The following is a 22,956-nucleotide window of genomic DNA, read 5'->3' as shown; positions in this document are numbered from 1 at the left end:
AGAGCCTTCATAACTACATCAAAAATTATCTTCACACAACTTGGCACTTAATTATATATATTAATATCTCACATACCTGAGGTCAACAATTCAAGATCATGAAAAATAAGGACCAAAGATGAGAACCAAAAAGGAGATGAAAGAGTGGTCAAGTTGGCCAAAAACCTATCATAACACCTATGCACTGAACTAATAATGGTCCAGAACCTAAGGCCTTCACTCTCAGCCTGTGTAGTCATAATTCAGACACAACTTAGGCCAGGAAGGAGCACCAGTTTACCCTTCCCCTCCACAAAAGATGAGAATAGTGAATTATAAAATAGCCACAGATTGTCATCAGGAAGCATGCAATAGCAAATGTTGGCAAGGATGTGGAGAAACTGGACAAATCATACCTTCCTGGTGCTGGTAGGAATGTAAAATGGTACAAACACTCTGAAATATAGTCTGGTAGTTTCTTAAAAAATAACGAAAACAACACCTTAACATATACTACTGGGCATTTATCCCAGAGAAATGAAAATTTACGTCCACACAAAAGCACAGACACATTAGTTCATAGCAGTTTGTTTTTTGTTTTTTGTTTTTTTTTTTTTTTGGCCAAAGCCAAAGAGTGGCAACAATTTAAATGTCTTTCAACAGGTAAATCATTATATCCGTATCAAATTATAAGAGCAAATTATAAGGACAACCACTAAAAACATGGATACTTACAGTGGAGTGTCAGGAATGCAGGCAATAGAAAAAAGTAATTAAAATAAAAAGAGGCTATGCACTGAGCAATAACAAGAATTGCCATGAGCAAACAAATTCTATACACTTAAAAGGAATAAAGGGGGGAAAGTACAATCAAAAGGGAAAATTATTTGGACCATACTTGATTAAAGGAACAGTCTACAGATTTCCACTGTTTGTCCTGAATTACAAGAGCCATAAACATCAGGTCTCTAATAATGACAGTGAGATTTTATCAAGAGGATGAGAGGCAAAGAAGAAATAGAAGGCATCAGGCTAGTGTTCAATTCAATACAAACACACACATACACACACGAGTGCCAAGTAAATTTGAAAGAGTTTCCATCATGTTCAAACAAGTGGAATTTTCTAACAAGTTTTGAATCATTTCCTTATTAAGTTTAGAGCATCTTTATTCATAATTGCCATAGCTTGGAAGCAAGCAAGGTATCTTTCAATAGATAAGTGGGGAAATAATCTGTACATCCATACAATGGGATATGAACTATCGAGCCATGAAAAGGTATGGAGGAAACTCATATGCATATTAATAAGCGAAAGGAACCAATTTGAAAAGCTACATATTTTATGATACCAACTGTATAACATTTTGGAAAAGGTTAAACTATGAAGATGTAAAATGATCAGTATTTGTGAGTAGTTGTGGGGAGAGAGAAATGAATAAGCATAGCAAAGAGACTGTAGGGCAGAGAAGCTGTTCTGTGTGATACTATAGTGGTGGAAACATATCATCATACATTTGTCAAAATCCATAGAACCTAAAACTCCAACAGTAAACCCTAAAGTAAACTATGGACTTTGTGTGATAACAATGTGTCAAAGTGGGTTCACTGATTGTAACATGTACCATTCTGGTAGGGGATGTTAACAGCAGGGGAGGCTTTGGGGGCCAGGGAAGGAAGAAGAAAATGTGTTGGTATTCTCTCTGCTTTCTGCTCTGTTTTGTTGTGAATCTAGACCTGTACTGGAAAATAAAGTCTATTAAAAAAAATTAGTGGGACGTATTGGTGTGGGTCTGTTTGCAGGTTCTCAGCTCTGTCCCATTGACCATTTTCTATATTTATATATCTCACCACAAAATTGAAAGCTATATGCAGACAACTGTGTAGTAACTGTGTGTTACTACAGTGCTGATACACAGCAGTAACCCTTAAGTAGCTGTCAATCTTATTTAATAACAATCACTGTATACCTACTATGTGCTAAGCATTCTGAACTCCACATCAAATAAATAATCTTCAAAATGAAACAGAGAATTAAGTGGCCAATATAAAATCAAGAGTCTGGCAAGTCCAGGAGCAAATACAAACGTACTATCAGTGGGGTTTTGCCAGAATATTCTTTAAAAGTGTAGCTGAAGCAAAGAAAAATGAAATGTATGCTAATATTACTGTAAAAAGACAAGATAAAGTGGTTCTCATGAAAAAGCATAAAACTTATAAAGTAAGTTTACTGTGGTTTCTGATCATAAGCAGCAGGCACTTAAAAGAGGAACTCCAAATTTGAATCAGATGCTGTTATTGTTTTTAAATAGATTCCTACAACTACCCTGCAAAAAGACTTGCATGAGTTGTGTTTACACACAGGATTTGACTGCCAGCCAGGGCCCATACTCAAGAGAAGTGGCAACAGAAGGATGAAGAGCAATCTGCAGGTATGAACAAGCAGTTTGTGCATCCTTGCTGACAAAATTACAGTAACTACCAGCTATGAAAGGACCTCAACAGGTGTTGAGGTGTCTGAAATAAATGCTGAATGGACCCTGGAAAAAACAGTAAAATGTACTTTGAAGAGTAAAATAGTAAGATATGTGTAGATAGATATACATATATGCATCTTGCTGCTGCTACTGCTAAGTCGCATTTCCTTCTCCAATCATGAAAGTGAAAAGTGAAAGTGAAATTGCTCAGTCGTGTCGGACTCTTAGCGACCCCATGGACTGCAGCCTACCAGGCTCCTCCGCCCATGGGATTTTCCAGGCAAGAGTACTGGATTGGGGTGCCATTGCATCTTAAGTATTCTTAGATGGTGGTCTCAGCTGAGAGAGTGACACAGGTCCCCTAAGATCAGGTCATAGACATATAAAGTCAAATTGTAGGTATTACAACCTAAAGAAGGCATGAGCAACATCCTGCATGCAAAGCCCAGGGGGATTAATGTGCAGCTGTGCAGAGCTCCTGCATCCTGTTTGCATATAGCATCACCTGAAAGCCCTCCTAAAAGTACAAGACAAATATCCTGTTTCTGAGCAGTTAAATCAGAAAAATGGGCTGGAGGCCATATATTCTCTAGTGATCAGCTGAAATAATGAGGTTTTTCAAAGTTGTTGTTGTTGAAATCGCTCAGTCGTGTCCGACTCTTTGAGACCCCATGGACCGTAGTAGCCTACCAGGCTCCTCTGACCATGGGATTCTTCAGGCAAGAATACTGGAGTAGATTGCCATTTCCTTCTCCAGGGGATCTTCCCAACCCAGGGATCGAACCCAGGGATCGAAACCTGGGTCTCTAGCATTGGAGGCAGACATTTTAACCTCTGAGCCACCAGGGAAGCTTCCTTCTTTAATTAAACTTATTTTGAAACAACTGTAGATTCAATGCAGTTGTAAGAAATAATACAGATAGATGCCATGTACCCTCTGTCCAGTTTTTCTCAGTGGTAATATCTTGCAGAAGTTAAAAGTATTAGTTGCTCAGTTGTGTTTGCCTCTGCGTGACTCAGTGGACTATAGCCCTCCAGGCTCCTCTGTCTATGGAATTATCCAGGCAAGGATGCTGGAGTGGGTTGTCATTTCCTCTTCCAGAGGTCAAACACAAGTCTCCTGCACTGCAGGTAGATACTTTACCATCTGAGCCACGAGGGAAGCAGTTACAAAACTGTAGCTCAAATTCACAAACTGTAGCACAAATTCACAACCAAGAAGCTCACAGTGATACAGATAAGATATAGCAGGATTCCATTGCTACATGGATCCCTCCTGTTATCCATTCATAGACATAATCACCTCCTGCCTCTTCCTACCCCCAACCCCTGGTACTGACCCCTGGCAACCATTACTGTTCTCCACGTCCTACCTCTGTCTTTTCAAGACTGTTCTATAAATGGAATCATTCGATATGTGACCTTTGGGGACTGGCTTCTTTCACTCTGAATAACTGACTCAAGACTCAGCCTGGTTGTTTCATGTGTCATTCTTTTTTGTTGCTGAATAGGATTCCATGGTACCTATGTGTCATCATTTAACACTTCACCTTTGAGGAACACCTGGACTATTTCCAGTTTGGGCTGGGACATTCATGTCCAGGTTTCCCTGGGATATGCTTTTGCTGGGTCATACAGTAACTGCTGTTTAGACTCATAAGGAACACTGCACTGTTTCCAGAGTGGCTGCAACAGTTTATATTCCTCCCCAGCAATGTGTGAGGCATGCAGTTTCCTCACATCCTCAGTGGTATTTGCTGTTCTTTTGTACTTCAGTCATTGTGACAGGTGTGCAGTATTAACCTACTGTGGTTTTATCAATAATTTACTTTTCCCTAATAGAAAATGATGCCATTAGAGACAAGCACCTCTTTTCAAGTATTTATTTGCTCTATGATGAAATGTTTCTTCAAGTTTTTTGCCCATTTCCTTATTGGACTGCTTGCTTTATAAGCTACATTTTGAGATATTTACGTATTTTAGACACTAGTTTTTTTGTCAGGCAAGTCTCTTGTAAATATTTCCTCCTAGTCTGAAACTTATCTTTTCATTCTCTTACACAGGTCTTTCACAGAACAAATGAGATCAAATTTATTGACCTTCCATTCTGTGGATTGTGCTTTTGGTAATATAGTCTAGCAACTCTTTACCTAGCCCTAGATCCTAAAAATCTCATCCTGTTAATTCATTTTTTTCTAAAACCCTTTTACTGCATTTAAGTGCAAATGATTCTTTTGGAGTTAATTTTATTTACATTATGAGTTTCAGGTCAGTTTCATTATTTTATCTGTGAATGGCCAGTTGCTCCATCACCATTTGTTGAAATGGTTATCCTTCCCCCATTGAATTGCTTTTGCCCTTTTGTTAAGTTCAATTTGTCAAAATTCTCTGCAGGTCATTTTCTTGGGTCCATATTCAGTACCACTTAGTTATGTGTCACTGTGCTGATTATAGTAAGCCTTAATGAAAATAGTTATAAAAAAATGGGTCATGCCAGCCTTGAACTTAAAAACTAAATTTCCAAGAGCTCCCTGTTGCATGGAAAAATGATATCCTAAGTCCTTATGCAGACTCACAGAGCCTTACAAAACCAGATCTCATGCAGCTTTTCACTTTGTGCCTTTTATTGCTCGTGCCCAGGCTGCTATTCATTCCCACCATCAGTCTGCTCTGTGCTCTCTGAGCGCCTCTTAGAAACTTTACCAGAATGCTCTTCCCCAAATTTTCATATTTTTGTCATCAGTTCTTAACTTATCACCTCCCTTAAAAAGCCATATGTACATATGTTCATTCAGTTCTGACAATATCCTAAAAGGTTTTATTATTGTCCTCATTTTATAAGTGAGAAAACTAAGGCACAGACACATTGACTATCTTACCAAGGTTACCCTTCATTTGAAACGGCAGCGCAAGGATTCAGCTCAGGCTGTTTATGTGCTTAGTCATCATACTAAAAAAAGAGGTGAATTAAAGGACTGTTTTTGTGTTTGGTTCCCCCCCACCCCCACCCCCACCCCCCCACCCCCCCCGCCGTTTGGCTTCTCTGATAGAGATTAGGACAATTGCCAAAATCTTTATTACTTAGCACCTTTTATTTGATTACTTCTAGTTCCAGTTCCAAGGAAAAATATTGCTATCTCAGGAAAGGGTATGACACAGAACAAATTTTAAGAGAATTTCTTCAGTGTGACTCACTTGTGAGATAATTACAGGGCTGCCACATCTCTAGCTTTTCACTCGACTCCAGTGACCTAAACCCCAGATAAAGCATTCACTAAATTTCCCCCTCAAACTTAATTGGATCTTAGCAACCTTAAGAGAGTTGACTATACTGTCTTCTAGAGATGCCCCTATATAAACTTCATTTGGAACTCTGAAACAGTTCAACATTTGAAACCAGTTTCAAATTTGAAACCAGACATCAACTTCAAAAAGCCCAAATGCATATCTAAGTAAACATTTTCTGCTTTGATTGCCTTGCTCTGCTCCATACTAAGCATCCTCAAAGTACTGCTTTTTTTTCCCTTAAGCAAACTATAGAAATCTGAAAAATTAAAACATTTACTATTTATAAATTACTTCTGTAAATATTAGCAACTTCAAGTGTGAATATGTCCTCAATCCTTCCTTCAATAGAAATGACAGAGATTCACAGCAAAGAATCTCTGGCTGAAAACATTAAAAAGCTCAGCCTTGTAAAGCAAATCTCTATGTCCTTGCACACACTCACTGTGTGGAAGCAGCCAATATCTATTATTTATTTCTGCAATGTCTTTCCTTATCTCTAGAAAGTGCTTGGGGATTTCAATTCTATGATTGTGACTATGCAAAGTTCGGATATCATGTATTTTATTCTATGACACTCCTTTCTAATTTGGGGAAGAAATAACTTATGTTTGATTCTTCTGTTCTTTACAACTATACCTGATCCCTTTGTCAGAAATAATAATGGCATAACAAAGGCAATCTTTCACATCTGGGTAGACAGTTTTTGAATATTAAGCTTCCCAAAGATATGGGCTTCTCAAATTTGAGAATTTTTTTTAAAAAAGAAACACAATAAATCAATCTCAGCACCTTCCCAAGGGTTCTTCATAAATGGCTTTTGACGAAGCCTCATCATTTTCCATGCAATAGAAGAAAAAGGTGTGAGAGGAGGAATAGGGTGGAGGGAACAGCTATAAAAACCACAATCTCCCCCAAAAGAGATTTACTCAGAAGAGAATAAAACATTCTGTTGGATACTCTAATCAGCAGCTATATAAGAAAACAACAAAAAAAAAAACAACTTAAAAGTTAACCTCAGACATTAATGGAAAGTTTATTGCATCAGGAAAAAAATGAATTCCCATACAGTATTAACTTCATACATTAAAATGAATTGAAGAAACTTATTATTCAAAAACAAAGAATGGCCTTTGGGAAACTCTGCTGCCTAAAAGGATTTAATGGTCAAAGCTTGTCTGGATATTATCATGAATTAAACTAATGAGAGGATGAAGATATTGTTAACAGGAGAGGAGCTCTCCTGAAATGCTAACCTTGCCATTTCTGTCACATGATGAGAAATCAATGACCAAATAAAATGTGCAGCTAAAGCTATTACAGAAAATAAATGCCACAGCATTTATGGAGATAGCTTTTTCCAAAGTAAAAACATACTCGGGTTGGTAGGGTGGAGAAAGAGAAAAACACTCTGGAGAAGAGAATGACAACCCACTCCAGTATCCTTGCCTGGAGAATTCCATGGACAGAGGACATATTGTGCCACAATATGGAAATGAAATTAAGGCCCTGAAAATAAATTGGGAAGAATCAAAATGTAATGTTCAGTCATTTGCATATTGTGAGCCAAAATACATATACCTTTATATACATACACACATGCATATATATATATACACACACACACAGATACATACATATATGTGCATAGATGTATAAATTTTAAATGTATGCTTTATTCAATATTTTACATTATGATAAATATAGGATATATGTATATTTTCAGAAAAAAAGATCAGGAAACAGGAGAACAAACTATCTGGCCATCAATATCCAAAATCAGAATAATGCACATGTAACTTCAAAAAGTATGAGAGAAGGACCATAAAAAAAGCTTAAACACGACCCTTCCTATTTTTCCTTAAAAAAAAAAAAGAGCAAGTAATCTAAGAACAATGATCTACATGACATCCATAAACGGAAAGCCCCAGAAATAAGAGTTTGAAAGTATGATTGAGAGACAGTCTTCTGTTGAGGAAGGTGGCTCCATGTTGCAGATGTTAGCTGTGAAAGGAAGTAGAAGAGAAGAGCTCCATGACAACTATAAGAATACGGGGGGAAAAAAAATTGTTCTACTGTGGGAGGTTGTTTTCTTCGGTTGTGCTATGAAATGGGGTCTCCAGAGGGTGGCAAGGTTGGGGAGAAGGGAAGTGGTAAGTTAGTTATGGAAAAAAAAAAATCAGAGTATGATTAAACAAAAAAGAGGGACAGATTATTGGAAAAGAATTGGTATTTTGGCAGCAACTTAGAACAGTACAAAGGAATTTCAGGTCTTTAAAAAACTCACTTCCTTAGGGTTAGAGTGACAAATTAATTTTAAAATTATTAAATGCATGTTTATTAATTTATTCGGTGGGTATAGCTCATAAAGACTGACGAACGTGCAGACACTGAAGCATCAACTTTCAGGACAAAGCTGAGAACTAGGTCCTTGAAACAACAGCCTCCTGAGACTGCCACTACCCTGGATGAGGTCTCCATTCCATTGGCGCTACCTGCAGTGTTTTATACAAAAAGTACTTGAGAATTTATGAAGCAGCTTCTAGGGAAAAGTGGTGAAAGAAAGACTAAGATAGGAAAGAGGACAGTAGATACCTTCTACAAGTATCAACAATTTTAGGCATATAGATCTCTAAATATCATGAAGTATAATAAAAGAGTATGCCAATTTTCACAGATTGATATTCTTGTTTAATTAATGAAACTGACTTAGGTCAAAATGCATGTAATGACTATCTTTTCTTTTTCTTCTTCATTTTATTTAACATTCCAAAATTTTCCAAAGTGCATGTCTATAATTTGAATAAGAAACAATCATTTAAAAATTCTAGCACAGGTCTGACTTGACTGGGTATTAGCATGAACACATTTTCAGAAGGATTTAAAATCTTCTCATTTTTCTATAGGGAATCATATTGATGATACTGGGATGGAGTTTTTTCCTCTTTAATTCAGAGAAGAGGCTACAGGTGCTGTAATGATGGGCTCTTCTGATAAAATAATGTGGCAAAGCCAATCTCTGGAGTGTAACTCAATTACAGGGATCACATATATGGATAAATACTACATTTAATCTTCAGCCTAACTAATGATTTGGAAAACCTGAAAGTGTTCTATTGTTGATTCCTTTGATACTCCTAGAACTAATGTCTCTTCATAACTGACACATCTTTTAAAAATATTTTTCCCTTTACAGTTTTAAAACTAGCATAAAAAATAGAATTTTTTCTTTTATTCCTCTCAGTCAAAATTACAGAGATTGCTATTCTTGCTACAAAGTATCCTTCAATTCGATGCCCCTAAACTTCCTTCTAAGCAAAAGGCCTGTTTCTGAAATACAGGCCTACTTTCAATGTTATAAAAAATCTAAGCAGAGGAAGCCAAATTTGGGCCTTACCAAATTCAAATCTTTTCCTTACAAAGAATAACATTACATCACCCATTCTTCACCAGGAAAAATGTTCTTACATATTTTTCACCTCCTTTTTTAAAAGGGTGCATTGGATTTTATATAATTTTACTTCAACGAAGTTGATTTTCAGTGATGAAAATACATTTAAAATACCCACTGAGAGAAGCAAATTTACAAAAAGAAAAGGTAAGTGACCTAGAATTGTCCCACAGGACTTTGTTTCTAACAGTACTGCAGCACTTACCACACTGAGCTGTGGTGTGTTTTGTATTATCTATCTTTCCCAATTCAACATGAGAGTTGGGAGAAGGCAAAAAATATACTTCACTCATCTTTGTACCCAAACTAGCAAAGGGACTGAAATGTAGTTATAATAATTGACCTAAGATTTTCAGAGGCAGTTTCAGTTACTCCATTTTCAGAGACTCCATATGATTCCATACTCCATATGACTCCATCTTCAGAGAATCTATCAGCTCACAAATTGGTATTAATCTTCTACTTAAAATTCATTTAACATCTCTTCCACCAATTCACATGATGGCACATGGCTCCCTTTCCCTCTCTTCTACATGCTGAATTCCTACACATCCTTCAAAACCCGGGACTGTACCCTGTACATAATACACGTTTGTGTATTATGTGTGCAATGCATGTATGTTCCCCATTGTCTATGTACACACAGACAATGAAAACCCAAGCGTTATCCATCTCTGTGTTCCTACCAGAATATCTATCACATAATAGACTACCGAGAAATGCTTATTGAATGAAATGATAGCTGATATCTAGCAAGTTTGCTGTTCCTTGATCTTAATTAAAAATACAGCCAATTATTCTCAGTTTGGGCACCAGGTGGCGCTAGTGGTAAAGAACCTACCTGCCAATGCAGAAGACTGAAACATGGGTTCGATCCCTGGGTCAGAAAGACCCCCTGAAGGATAGCAATGGCAACCCACTCCAGTACTCTTGCCTGGAGAATCCAATGGACAGAGGAGCCTGGAAGACTGTAGTTCACAGGGTCACACAGAGTCAGACTTGACTGAAGCAACTTAGCTTGCATGCATTCTCAGTTGTTTGAAGTGATTTTGATGTGAATTTTGGGGAACTGGACAAAGCACAATTAACTGCCAAAGTTTGTTACTAATTTAGATGTAAGGTGGCTCAATAAGATCAGAATCTACAATCTCATGAAAGCAAATGGAAAGAAAAAGGCGAGCAAAGCACAGTCTATCATCCTTTTGCTATAAGTCTTTCATGGTTAAGTGGAACTCACAATCAGTTGGCTATTTTTCTGGACCATGCTCTTAATCAGCGGTCTCTGATTTCATAGAACTCAATTTTCCATGGACTGGAGTGGGGGGAGCAATTTGGGATGATTCACGTATACTGTATTTATTGTGTACATTATTTCTATCACTATCGCATCAGCTCCACCTCAGACTTCTCAGGCATTAGATCCTGTGCTAAACAATAGCCACACTGGATGCTGATCGCGCCTATCTTTTATTTCAGGGAGCAATGATCAAAGCTCTAGACCAATTTACCCCACCAATTTGCTGATGTCTAACTTCTATCCCTCAGGCTGAATCAGTGAAAATGAAGTTAACAGGATTACGAGCCTGCTACCCTCAGAAAGATGGAAGGGAAAAGTGTATGAATTATCAGTATACATTAGCATTATACTTTCAAAACATATGCTTATGGAATTGATCACTCATTATTAAAAGAGCTTTTCTGGTATTTAAAGAACTGATTAACTGTAAGAAGTATTTTTTAAAAACATTTTTCATTTAGTTCTTAGTTTATCATTTCAGTCCATTTTTCACCTGTGAATAAGATGGAAAACTCAAAAAAGGAAAAGAAACAGCATATACCCATCATCTTAAACTATGTTACAAAAACTTAATACATTATAATGTTTAACCCTAAAGAGTATTTTATTGATATATCTCACAATTTAAAGATTTTAATATTTTTAAACATTTGTTTATTTGGCTGAGAGCTATATCATATGTGTTACTATTTGGTGTTTTATTCTGATTTCATCAGCATTTACTTTTATTTTTGGTAACTGAGTTTTGATTTTTGGTTCCATTCTTTCTAAATTCACTTTAGTATTTTAATCCTTAGTTTTACCCAAAACATGTTCATATATGCCATATTCTGTTTAAAAAAAAAGAAAAAATACTTAGGAAAAGCTTTGATTATCTACCTCACAGAAGGTCAAAATATAGAAGGTACCAGAGTAAAACTCATCTTCTCAAGTTATACACACTATATATAAAACATAAAGTTTAACTTGGTACAAACATTTCTATAAAATATAACTATACATATAATATTGTTTATTAATTTTAAAATAACTATAAGTCACAAGTCTCAAGTTTTACCCACTCTCATACTTTACACAGCTTACCTTTACTCTTTGACAAATTCATCTCTTACAGCTATTTCCTACATGTTCTCATTGCATTTCTAACTTCTTTAAAAACCCATAGCAGTACAAACTTGTATTAGGATATCCATTCTTGGGACAGTGTTTCTAGCTGTTAGATCTAAATCTAGTAATAAGACAAGTCAAGAGTGAAAGTATTAGTTGCTCATCTGTGTCTGACTCTTTGCAATCCACAGACTGTAGTCTGCTAGGCTCCTCTGCCATGGAATTCTCCAGGCAAGAATACTGAAGTGGGCAGCCATTCCCTTCTCCAGGGGACTGTCCCAACCCAGGGATGGAACCTGGGTCTCCTGCACTGTAGGCGGATTCTTTACTTTCCGGCAAATAAAAAAGAGTACAACCAATCAAAATCAGATCTGATATCCAGCGACTCCAGAAGAAATATATAGAATATACTTGAACATCTTAAGCAATACCACACATTCTAAGAAACAGAAATGTGGACTGGATTGTTTCACTAAGTAGAACAATCACACTTTTATATATCAACACAATCTTCTAAGTTGTAACTATGTTCTGTATCTATTCCTTGTCTTTCCAATCTCAGTTGTGATCGCTGTCTACAAGATCATATGTTTAAGTCAGTAAATATGCAGCAAAGAGTTTCACATAAAAAGGCAGGTATAAGATGTAGACATGGCACAGTGTCCTACTTCACAAGATACTGTGATAAAATGGAGCCATCGGAAAATACAAAACACTTCATGAAAAAATGGAAGTTACATAAAAAATAAGGGCAAACAAAATAAGGAAATCTTATGAGAAAGCTTCACTTGGTACACATCATACAGATGTCAAAGGAAAGGAACTGATTTTTAGTGGTGGTGTAGTAGTTGGGGGCTGGATCCAACAAGCAGTGAGGATGAGCCAGTAGTGAAAAAAATAAATAAATACAACAGTCATAGAAAATTATTTTAAATTTCCGTCTACGTTATGCTGTGTTATGCTATGTTTTGAGTCATCATTTATATCTGCATACAAAGAGCCACAGTTTTTTCTAGACAGAGAACATAAAATTGATAACACAAAAAGGGCACCATTACAATTTTAAAACACTGGACTCTTCCTGGCCAATCTTATTTTAATGGTATCATCATACAAAAGAAAGAAAATTACATGGAACAATTGAAAAAAACATTCCTCTGTCATAAACTTTGAAATATAACATTATAATGAAAAAGAGTCTCAGGAGAGATTTTGGGGAAAAAGATGTATTCTTCAATAATAATTTAACTTGGCCTGAATTCATAAGAATATCCCTTAGTTTTGCAAATTGCCTCCAATTTGCCAAGAGCCATTCTTTTATGCTGGCTTAAAATAAGCAAAGATTACACAAGTACCATGTGCCATCCTAAATAAGGAAAGAGGAAAAAAAACAAGTACAATATGGTATTTAAACAGCTGTGTGAAGATCACTGGTTAAAACAAGAATCATTTTTTCAGCTGAGCTTGTTATGCTTCATTTTGCTAAATATAAACTAGTGCATCATTAAATTAACCACTGATTTGTAGACCAAAGTCCAGAGCCCCACCTGCAGATAATTCAATAAACATAATAATTTTTCAAATGCTAGTTAAACTGTCATAATTTGGGACTGAAAATGTGGAGAAAGAAGGAAAAGATACAGAAATTATTTTGTAACTATAGTGAGCAAAATGCAATTGTTTTCATTTTTTGCAGTTTTATTTGCATGAGCCAACAATATACAACAAATAATACTTCTGTAAATACTCTAGTAATGATTTCACACCAGTCAATTAGTGCAGATTACTGAAGAAACTCAATCTTTCAGAAACAAAAATTCTACATACTATGCAGTCGGTCTTGTGAGCATTGCAAGTACATGAGCTTGAACCAGTTGATAACAGAGGAAAACAGAACATAAGTTTAAAATAATTTTACTTCAAAAGGTCCATGAGGCACCATCTAATGTATTAGAGGTGTTAATTCACTATGTGGTAATTCATTGACCAAAAAGTTAGTACTGATTCACACAGACTCATTTTAGTCTCCTCTTTCCATTATGTTAGAGAATTTTATTTCTCTGTAAACTAAATGAAACATTGTAGTAAAATATGTGATTAAGCAAAAACGTTCAAAAGATAACAAATATTCATTTTTTTCAGAGCCATTGTGTCATATAAACTTACTCAGATCAGAAGCTTTTTAAGTGAGATTCATGGAGCCCTCCCTCATCCACCAAAAATTTCAACAGAGGGAACTGGGGGAGGAGGGTCCGTGTATTTGGATGGAAAAGAAATCATATGTTTATTTTTACTCATATCTAACTAAATGTTTAAATATCCCTCTGTTAAGAAGGCAGACAAAAAATGACAATAATATTAGACTAACTTGATCAATAGAAATCACAGATAATTTGAAATACTGTTATACTCATCACTAACTCCAAAACTGAAATACTTATTAGTAATACTAATTTTTATTTATCAATACTATAGATACATTACTATACTGGAGATTTTAAAATATTTTGTTGACTATATTTCAACTTAATTGACTTGCATAATCCTATGCAATCTATTGGATTTGAAAACATTGCAACATCCACAGACTTCAGATTGCAAAGGAGTCTCAGTTCAGTTCAGTTCAGTCGCTCAGTCGTGTCTGACTCTTTGTGACCCCATGAATCGCAGCACGCCAGGCCTCCCTGTCCATCACCATCTCCTGGAGTTCACTCAGACTCACGCCCATCGAGTCAGTGATGCCATCCAGCCATCTCATCCTCTGTCGTCCCCTTCTCCTCCTGCCCCCAATCCCTCCCAGCATCAGAGTCTTTTCCAATGAGTCAACTCTTCACATGAGGTGGCCAAAGTACTAGAGTTTCAGCTTTAGCATCATTCCTTCCAAAGAAATCCCAGGGCTCATCTCCTTCAGAATGGATTGGTTGGATCTCCTTGCAGTCCAAGGGACTCTCAAGAGTCTTCTCCAACACCACAGTTCAAAAGCATCAATTCTTCGGCGCTCAGCCTTCTTCACAGTCCAACTCTCACATCCCTACATGACTGCTGGAAAAACCATAGCCTTGACTAGATGGACCTTAGTCGGCAAAGTAATGTCTCTGCTTTTGAATACGCTATCTAGGTTGGTCGTAACTTTTCTTCCAAGGAGTAAGTGTCTTTAAGGAGTCTACTATGTCTCAAAAAATAAAAACAACTGCTAACCACCTCTGATTTTTAGTCTAACAAGTAAGAAGAAGGGTAAGAAGGCAAGATATTCTGGACATTAAAATTGTACTTTGTGTAAATTTTTGTTTTTGTTTAGTTTTGCTTTACTTTTTAACCCCAAGAGAACAATCATTCTGGCTGAAGCCCATCAAAAATAATGCTTTAAGCATTAACAAACACCTTCCTCTTCCACCCCTCATTGGATCTATGAAATGCTCTTTGTTTTAAAAGTTTACAGTAATAACGGGAAAAGTATGAATTTTTTGCCCTTACTTACTCGTTTTAAAAATAACTTCAAGGTATACTGGATTATGATAGCAGATTGTTTATAAACCTGACAGTATAGTGCTTTCTATGCCAGGTGAATGTGAACAGCTTCTTGTAATCCTGGCTGATTGATATAAGGAGGGGAAGGATTTGCAAAATCAATCGCTGTATACTGAGGACTCAAGATTAGGATGACTAGTTCTGCAGAAGAGTTCACATCTGGAACGGTAGTGCCGTTGGAAGCACAACTGGATTAAACTTACAATAAAACAACTTCCAAGGCCCAGTCTCCTTTTGCACAAGCCAAGAAGGTGAGTAAAATGAGGATGTGATACTCAAAAGTCTCTATTTTTGAATTTTTCACATATTCATGATGGCTCTAATCTCTACAATTCCTGCGACACAGTACTTTTTGATTACTCTGCTAGACGGGAGAACATTTCCAGGACTTTCACCTGGCCCCTCCCATAATGTCCCTGATTCTATGAGTCAGGGACAGTAGAGCATTCTGCAGGATAAACACTGAACAACTAGGACAATGACCGCAGGGTGGAGACACAGACTCCCTGGAACTACAGTGAGATAAACTCAATCCAGAGGGGAAACAGGGAAATCAGCTCATCATCCATTCGCCATTTGTCCAATGTCTCATTTTCCCAAGAACAATGGTAGCATTTTGTTTCCCTCAAAAGATTAGCCTCAAGTAAGGGTTATGTCTAGTAATCCTTAAAAGAGCTGAGAACATCCCTTTCCATAATGTTCAGTCAGTCTGGTAAATAACTGAGGTCCCGCTGGGAATAACTTGAGGGAAGATCTTCAGTATATATTTAAAGCAATAGCAACAGTTTATTCTCAGAGGGATCGAACTCTCCCACCTTATTTAAGGATTGTGGACTTGTGAACTGGCTTAGGTCTAGAAATTTAAGAGACATGATGCTCCATGATGGTGAACGAATTCAGGTTTCTGGTCCTGTGACCCAACAGTGTCTATGCCCTAAATGTGTACTGTAAGGGCTTAGCCACCTTGATGATAACAACCCTGGGGTCACAAAGTTCTGACACTTTGGCTCTTCTGCCCATTACAGTAACTGTGCCCACTTTTCCTCTGGCAATAATACCTAGACACCCAGGCTCTGTCTCTACAGGATTCCATGATTCCATTTAAATGAGAGCCCACTTCAGTGGGCTTCCCTGCAATGCAGGAGATCTGGATCCAATCGCTGGCCCAGAAAGATTCCCTGGGGAAGGGAATGGCAACCCACTCCAGTACTTTTACCTGGAGAATTCCACAGACAGCGGAGCCTGGCAGGCTACAGTTCATGGGCGTTGCAGAGAGTTGGACACTACTGAGAGACTACTAACACTTTCATTTCTTTCCATTTCAATAGTGGACCATAACATATTCCAAGGCTATCAGAGGATAGGGGAAAATTCCATAATTTTTCCAGGACTTGAGTGCTCCCTTCACTAACACATTTCCCAATGTCTCAAAAAACGAAGTACTTGTGGGTCACACAGGATACATCCACTCTTCTCCCTCAAATTTTTTCCTAGCAAGATAGAGGCCATTATACAGTCTTTAAGCTGTGAAAAATTAATCCCATCAGAGATACAGGAGGGGCTGGCTCCACAATAAAGGATGGGTGAAACTGCAAGTGAAGTGTAGAGAGAACTAAGGTTTAAAACTCTCAGATTCATCTGAGTTTATCTAGGTATATTCATGTCAATTCTCATGATCCCATGTCTACTTAATCAATTCTTATCTTACATCACTAAGCTTGGGAGGCTGTGAATTCAACTTAATGTGTAATACTACAAATCTCAGGGTCAAATTTGGGGTCTTACTTTCAGCTGCAGAAGAACTGCAACAATGAGGAAGACAATCTTAGTGGACCAACATGGAGCTCTGTTCCTCTCCCCACACCTGAATGGAGAGTTTAAAGCCCTCAACTCATCATTTCCTTTCTAAATTTTTTCTATGCAGTGAAAAGCAACCAACTCCCCTGAGAATCCTAGGAGACATTTTTCCTACCATAACAGTCAATTAAAACTTCCATTTGATTCCCCAAAGCTTTGATTTTAGAGAATACTTTCAGTAAGAAGGCTGATAATCTGAGTAACTAACAGGGCATGCCCAGGGCACTTCTCCATTGAGAGTAAAACCCTATTGTGTTTAACCCCAATCAGTTAAGTAAATTTTCATCTTTGAAATCTCTTTTCTGAGACCACTTTTGATTATTATTAACTAGGATGGAAGTATTCTAGGTATTTCAAACATAGAGCAGGGAATTAATTATATAGATGTTGAACAGGTTAGAAGACAAAATGGGAGAAGGGGGCATAACCAAAGGCACACAACAAAAACTGGGGTGCCTATCAAAGTCAGGGCTCTACCACCTGGGCTGAGACCGCACGCCTGCGATCATTGCTCAGCTCCTGGAAACACTGCCACAGTGGCCTCTGGGACGGCTCTGTTATTGTTCAGTGGAACCCATATTACTCCACAGAAGTACAGACAGAGATGCTGCATGTTTCCATCCAATGAAAGGAAATAAATAGTTGCTTCTCTCCTCTCATGCTCTCATTTTTCACCACTGCCTTCCTTTGACTGTACCTGACAGAGAACTTGCTTTAGCAATGGGGTCTGGCATTCATGGTGCGTATGTTTTGTATCTCTACAATGGAGTAGAATAGGGCAGGGATGGAGTTGAGAGATGTTAGCCCTAGCTGGCAGGAAACCAAACAGCAATGGTTAAAGTATGATCATTTTTATCCTTCATTAACCATATAAAAAGTAATCTGAATGGTAAATTATACAGAAAAACAAGTAGCAAAGAGGTACTCAAAATGCTAGTTTCATTCTATCTTACCTTTCATAATATTCAACAAGTATTTACTGTGTTTATTGCACTTGACATTGTGCTAAATATGCAAAATCAATGACAGGAGTTTTTACTCTACTCTGAGGAAAGAAACAAAATACTATATAATATGAACTAGTCGATTTGTACCATGGATAAAGAAGAGAAACGTGACTAATGGATGAGTCTAGGAAGACTTCAGGAAAGAAGTGACTCTTGCAAGAAAATTAGAATTTGGGCAGAATACAGCAAGAATGGGGTATTCCAGGTCAGAAAGACAGAATGTGCAGAGGTAGACAGACAAGACAAAGCAGGTCTGGAAAGTGGCAGAATTTTAGGTGGTTGCAACATCAAGTGAGGAGTTGAGGGAATTGAAGGGGGTATGCTAGAAAAAAGGCTGAACCAGTTACAGTGAGCAAAGTAGGAGTCTGTAGCTCCTACAGCTGATCAGATGGTGTTTTATGGATTTAGATAGTAGTATTGTCAGATCTGTCTGATATGTCAAGGCTGTATATTGACACCCTGCTTATTTAACTTCTATGCAGAGTACATCATGAGAAATGCTAGGCTTGAGGAAACACAAGCTGGAATCAAGATTGCTGGGAGAAATATCAATAACCTCAGATATGCAGATGACACCACCCTTATGGCAGAAAGTGAAGAAGAACTAGAGAGACTCTTGATGAAAGTGAAAGAGGAGAGTGAAAAAGTTGGCTTAAAACTCAACATTCAACATACACAAAATTGTTTCAAATAACAGATCCAAAAAAGAAAATTACTAATGCAGTAATTTGTATGAGTTGCTTGCTTTAATTGCAATATAATAATAAAAAATGTTTAACAGAAAAAAAAAAAAACTCAACATTCAGAAAACGAAGATCATGATATCTGGTCCTATCACTTCATGGAAAATAGATGGGAAACAATGGCAGACTTTATTTTTTGGGCTCCAAAATTACTGCAGATGGTAACTGCAGCCATGAAATTAAAAGAGGTTTTCTCCTTGGAAGAAAAGTTATGGCCAACCTAGACAGCAAATTTGGAAAACTCAGCAGTCGCCACAGGACTGGAAAAGGTCAGTTTTCATTCCAATTCCAAAGAAAGGGAATGCCAAAGAATGCTCAAACTGCCGCACAGTAAAGTAATGCTCAAAATTCTCCAAGCCAGGCCTCAGCAATATGTGAACTGTGAACTTCCTGATGTTCAAGCTGGTTTTAGAAAAGGCAGAGGAACCAGAGATCAAATTGCCAACATCCACTGGATCGTGGAAAAGCAAGAGAGTTCCAGAAAAACATCTATTTCTGCTTTATTGACTATGCCAAAGCCTTTGACTGTGTGGATCACAATAAACTGTGGAAAATTCTGAAAGAGATGGGAATACCAGACCACCTGACTTGCCTCTTGAGAAATCTGTATGCAGGTCAGGAAGCAACAGTTAGAACTGGACATGGAACAACAGACTGGTTCCGAATAGGAAAAGGAGTACGTCAAGGCTGTATATTGTCACCCTGCTTATTTAACTTATATGCAGAATACATCATGAGAAACGCTGGACTGGAAGAAACACAAGCTGGAATCAAGATTGCCGGGAGAAATATCAATAAACTCAGATATGCAGATGACACCACCCTTATGGCAGAAAGTGAAGAGGAGCTAAAAAGCCTCTTGATGAAAGTGAAAGAGGAGAGTGAAAAAGTTGGCTTAAAGCTCAACATTCAGAAAACGAAGATCATGGCATCCAGTCCCATCACTTCATGGGAAATAGATGGGGAAACAGTGGAAACAGTGTCAGACTTCTTTTGGGGGGGTTCCAAAATCACTGCAGATGGTGACTGCAGGCATGAAATTAAAAGACACTTACTCCTTGGGAGAAAAGTTATGACCAACCTAGATAGTATATTCAAAAGCAGAGACATTACTTTGCCGACTAAGGTCCGTCTAGTCAAGGCTATGGTTTTTCCTGTGGTCATGCATGGATGTGAGAGTTGGACTGTGAAGAAGGCTGAGCGCCGAAGAATTGATGCTTTTGAACTGTGGTGTTGGAGAAGACTCTTGAGAGTCCCTTGGACTGCAAGGAGATCCAACCAGTCCATCCTAAAGGAAATCAGTCCTGAATATTCATTGGAAGGACTGATGCTGAAGTTGAAACTCCAGTACTTTGGCCACCTCATGCGAAGAACTGACTCATTTGCAAAGACCCTGATGTTGGGAAAGACTGAAGGTGGGAGCAGAAGGAGATGACAGAGGATGAGATGGTTGGATAGCATCACTGACTCAATGGACATGAGTTTGAGTGAACTCCAGGAGTTGGTGATGGACAGGGAGGCCTGGCATGCTACAGTCCATGGAGTTGCAAACAGTTGGACATGACTGAGTGAGTGAATTGAATGGAACTGAACTGATTGTCAGATCTGATTTGCATTCTAGAAAGATAACTGCCAGAGGAGTGGAGGATTGATGAGAGAAGATAACACTGAGGGGATGAAAGAGTAGTTAGCTGTTCAAGTGAAAGAAAGCAGAACTAAAGGTGCAATAAACTGAATTAATCCCCACTTGTCCTACATATGCGTAGCCTAAAGAAAGCTCAGCTCTTCCCATATTTCCTTTTGTAAGTTCCCCAATTTCTAATCAATCTGTCAGTTAAGCTCACTTCAAAACTATTCATATATTTTCATTGACCACCTAAATAATTCCATTTCTCTGTTGAGATTAATAAAATCACCCTATAGACTCTTGTAAACAAAAGATGGAGACAGGTAGAATGTGAATGTAAAGAGTAACTAGTAAAAAGAATGAATTAGATTGTGATGTATATTCTATCTTTTATTTACCTATTTTGTCACAATTCTCTTACAGCAAATCTAACTCTTCAAAATGTTGCTCAGGTTATCATTTAAATTTTGCCATATTCTTTTCATACATAATCACTAGACAAACTAGAAGTTGCCCAAAGCAAACCAAAAGGAAAATATTTTTAGGAATAGTGGCAAATCCCACCCACAGAAAAATTAAGAATCAATTGTTATTGCTTGAAAGGTCGCCATCCCTCAGTGACTGACGTGTATATCATAATAAAAGGCAATCATTTATGATGCTATCACAGCCTGTTTTATTCTGCCAACCAGGAAAGTGGCCCTCTCCAATTGCAATTGATAGTTCTGCATGAAACCTTATATTAACTTCTTGCTATGGAAAATTTGGGCAGTTAGGCAGAGGGAAGCCCAAACAACAGGGTAAGAAATAGAGAACTAGCCTTGACAAGTGACAGGAACATAGAACACGAGTATTTCCTTAGCATCTTGCTTCTATTTGTATTACAGTACTTAAAATACTTGGCCAAAAATTTATCTGACTTCTCCACTAGCCTATGAGAGTCCTTGATGGCAGGAACAATTATAATTCATTCGTCACTGCACAAATCACAGGCCTGACCCACAATAAGCATTCAATAAATGCTTAAAGAAGAGATGTGGAAAGAAGTAGTGGAAAAGGACATGTACTGAAAGATAAAATAGGGAAAGGTCAAAGATGACATATGCCTACTGCTCTGCATCGCCCAGAGCAATCTGATCTCTAACTAGTCCTTTCAGGATTATCACTCATAAATAAATATTGCTTTCCATTTCAAGTATCAAAGATCAATTTAAATTTTTTTTCAGTAGAATTCTGGACATAATGCATTCCTTAGGAAAAAAAAAAAGACTTTGATTTTTAAAGTATTTCTGAGGCTCTTAGGTTTCTTAAAAATGTACATGGACATTTTTGGGGGGTGGGGAATGTTGTCAGATCATCTGCATACATAATGCAGTTTACTCCCCCAAATAAATCCAACCCCGGCTTCAGAGTTAAGCTCTGTTTAACCTAATCCAGCGGCTTCCCTGGTAGCTCAGGGGTAAAGAAATCACCTGCCAATGCAGGAGACACGGTTTTGATTCCTGGATCAGGAAGATCCTCTGGGGAGGGCTGGCAACCCACTCCAGTATTCTTGCCTAGAGAATCCCATGGACAGAGGAGTCTGGTGAGCTCCAGTTCACCAGGTCTTTCCTGCAAAGGGTTGGACACAACTGAGCACACATGCACACCAGGCACGCAATTTAAACCATCATGGCTATACCTCCTCACCGCCAACTAGTGCTTCAGTAATTTAAACCATCATGGCTATACCTCCTCACCGCCAACTAGTGCTTCAGTAATTTAAACCATCATGGCATACCTCCTCACCGCCAACTAGTGCTTCAGTAATGGACGACACTAGCTCAAGTTAAGCAAATGACACACATGAAAAGGTTTCTTAGACTCTTAGAAAAAAAAAAAAAAAGCCTTCCTTACTAGTCAGCTAATAAAAACATGAGTGCTGGAGCTAATCACTCCTTCCATAGGAATGTAAGAAACAGAATAACCACTCTGGCTAGAGGAGTCTGCAAAGATGTCATGGTGTCATGGAGGAGGTTAAGTCTTATGCCATGCCCCATGTCTTATTGATAGGAAAGTACTCCACACTCTTCAAGAGTGGAAAGGAATTGTACGCAGGTGGAAAGAAAGTAAAAGCTAAAGTGAAAGCGAAGTTGCTCAGTTGTGTCCAACTCTTTGGGACCCCATGGACTGTAGCCCATGAGGTTCTTGCATCCATGGAATTTTCCAGGCAAGAGTACTGGAGTGGGTTGCTGTTTCCTTCTCCAGGGGATCTTTCAAACCCAGGGATTGAACCCGGGTCTCCAGCATAGCAAGCAGACAATTTTACCATCTGAGCCACCAGGGAAGGAAAGCCATAAGCAACAAAGTCAGTTAAGTGTTGAATGTACTCAAATCACAAGCCAGCCACCCTAACTGAAAGACTGATAGATGAAGACGACATGGCAAAAAGTCAGTATACATATTTCATTGCGTTAAGAGCCCACAAAGTAAAATTCTTTGCCGTGATCTAAATGTACCATATAGGGACAAACACAACAATAGAGATAAAAGAAAAAATTCTTCAAAAATTTTAGCCAAGAATAAAACCACTATACTAGTTCTTTTGATTCTTTAAGAC

General features: G+C 37.8%; 1 protein-coding gene across 10 annotated transcripts in view; it reads right to left on the bottom strand.

The window, feature by feature from the left end:
• IMMP2L (inner mitochondrial membrane peptidase subunit 2) overlaps positions 1–22,956 on the bottom strand; it is a 958,934-nt gene that overhangs the window by 688,266 nt on the left and 247,712 nt on the right. Inside the window, exon 5 of one of the 10 annotated variants that reach the window (XM_060414760.1) lies at positions 1–22,956. This exon is cut by the window's left edge and continues 11,336 nt beyond it; it is cut by the window's right edge and continues 103,456 nt beyond it. The exons of the other annotated variants lie outside the window; for them this stretch is intronic. The gene's annotated coding sequence lies outside the window, so the exon portion shown is untranslated. 10 annotated transcript variants of the gene reach the window in all.

The sequence above is a fragment of the Ovis aries genome, chromosome 4 (genome assembly GCF_016772045.2).
Source record: "Ovis aries strain OAR_USU_Benz2616 breed Rambouillet chromosome 4, ARS-UI_Ramb_v3.0, whole genome shotgun sequence".
In the NCBI taxonomy this organism is placed as follows: domain Eukaryota; kingdom Metazoa; phylum Chordata; class Mammalia; order Artiodactyla; family Bovidae; genus Ovis; species Ovis aries.
This window is presented reverse-complemented; position numbering and strand designations above follow the sequence as displayed.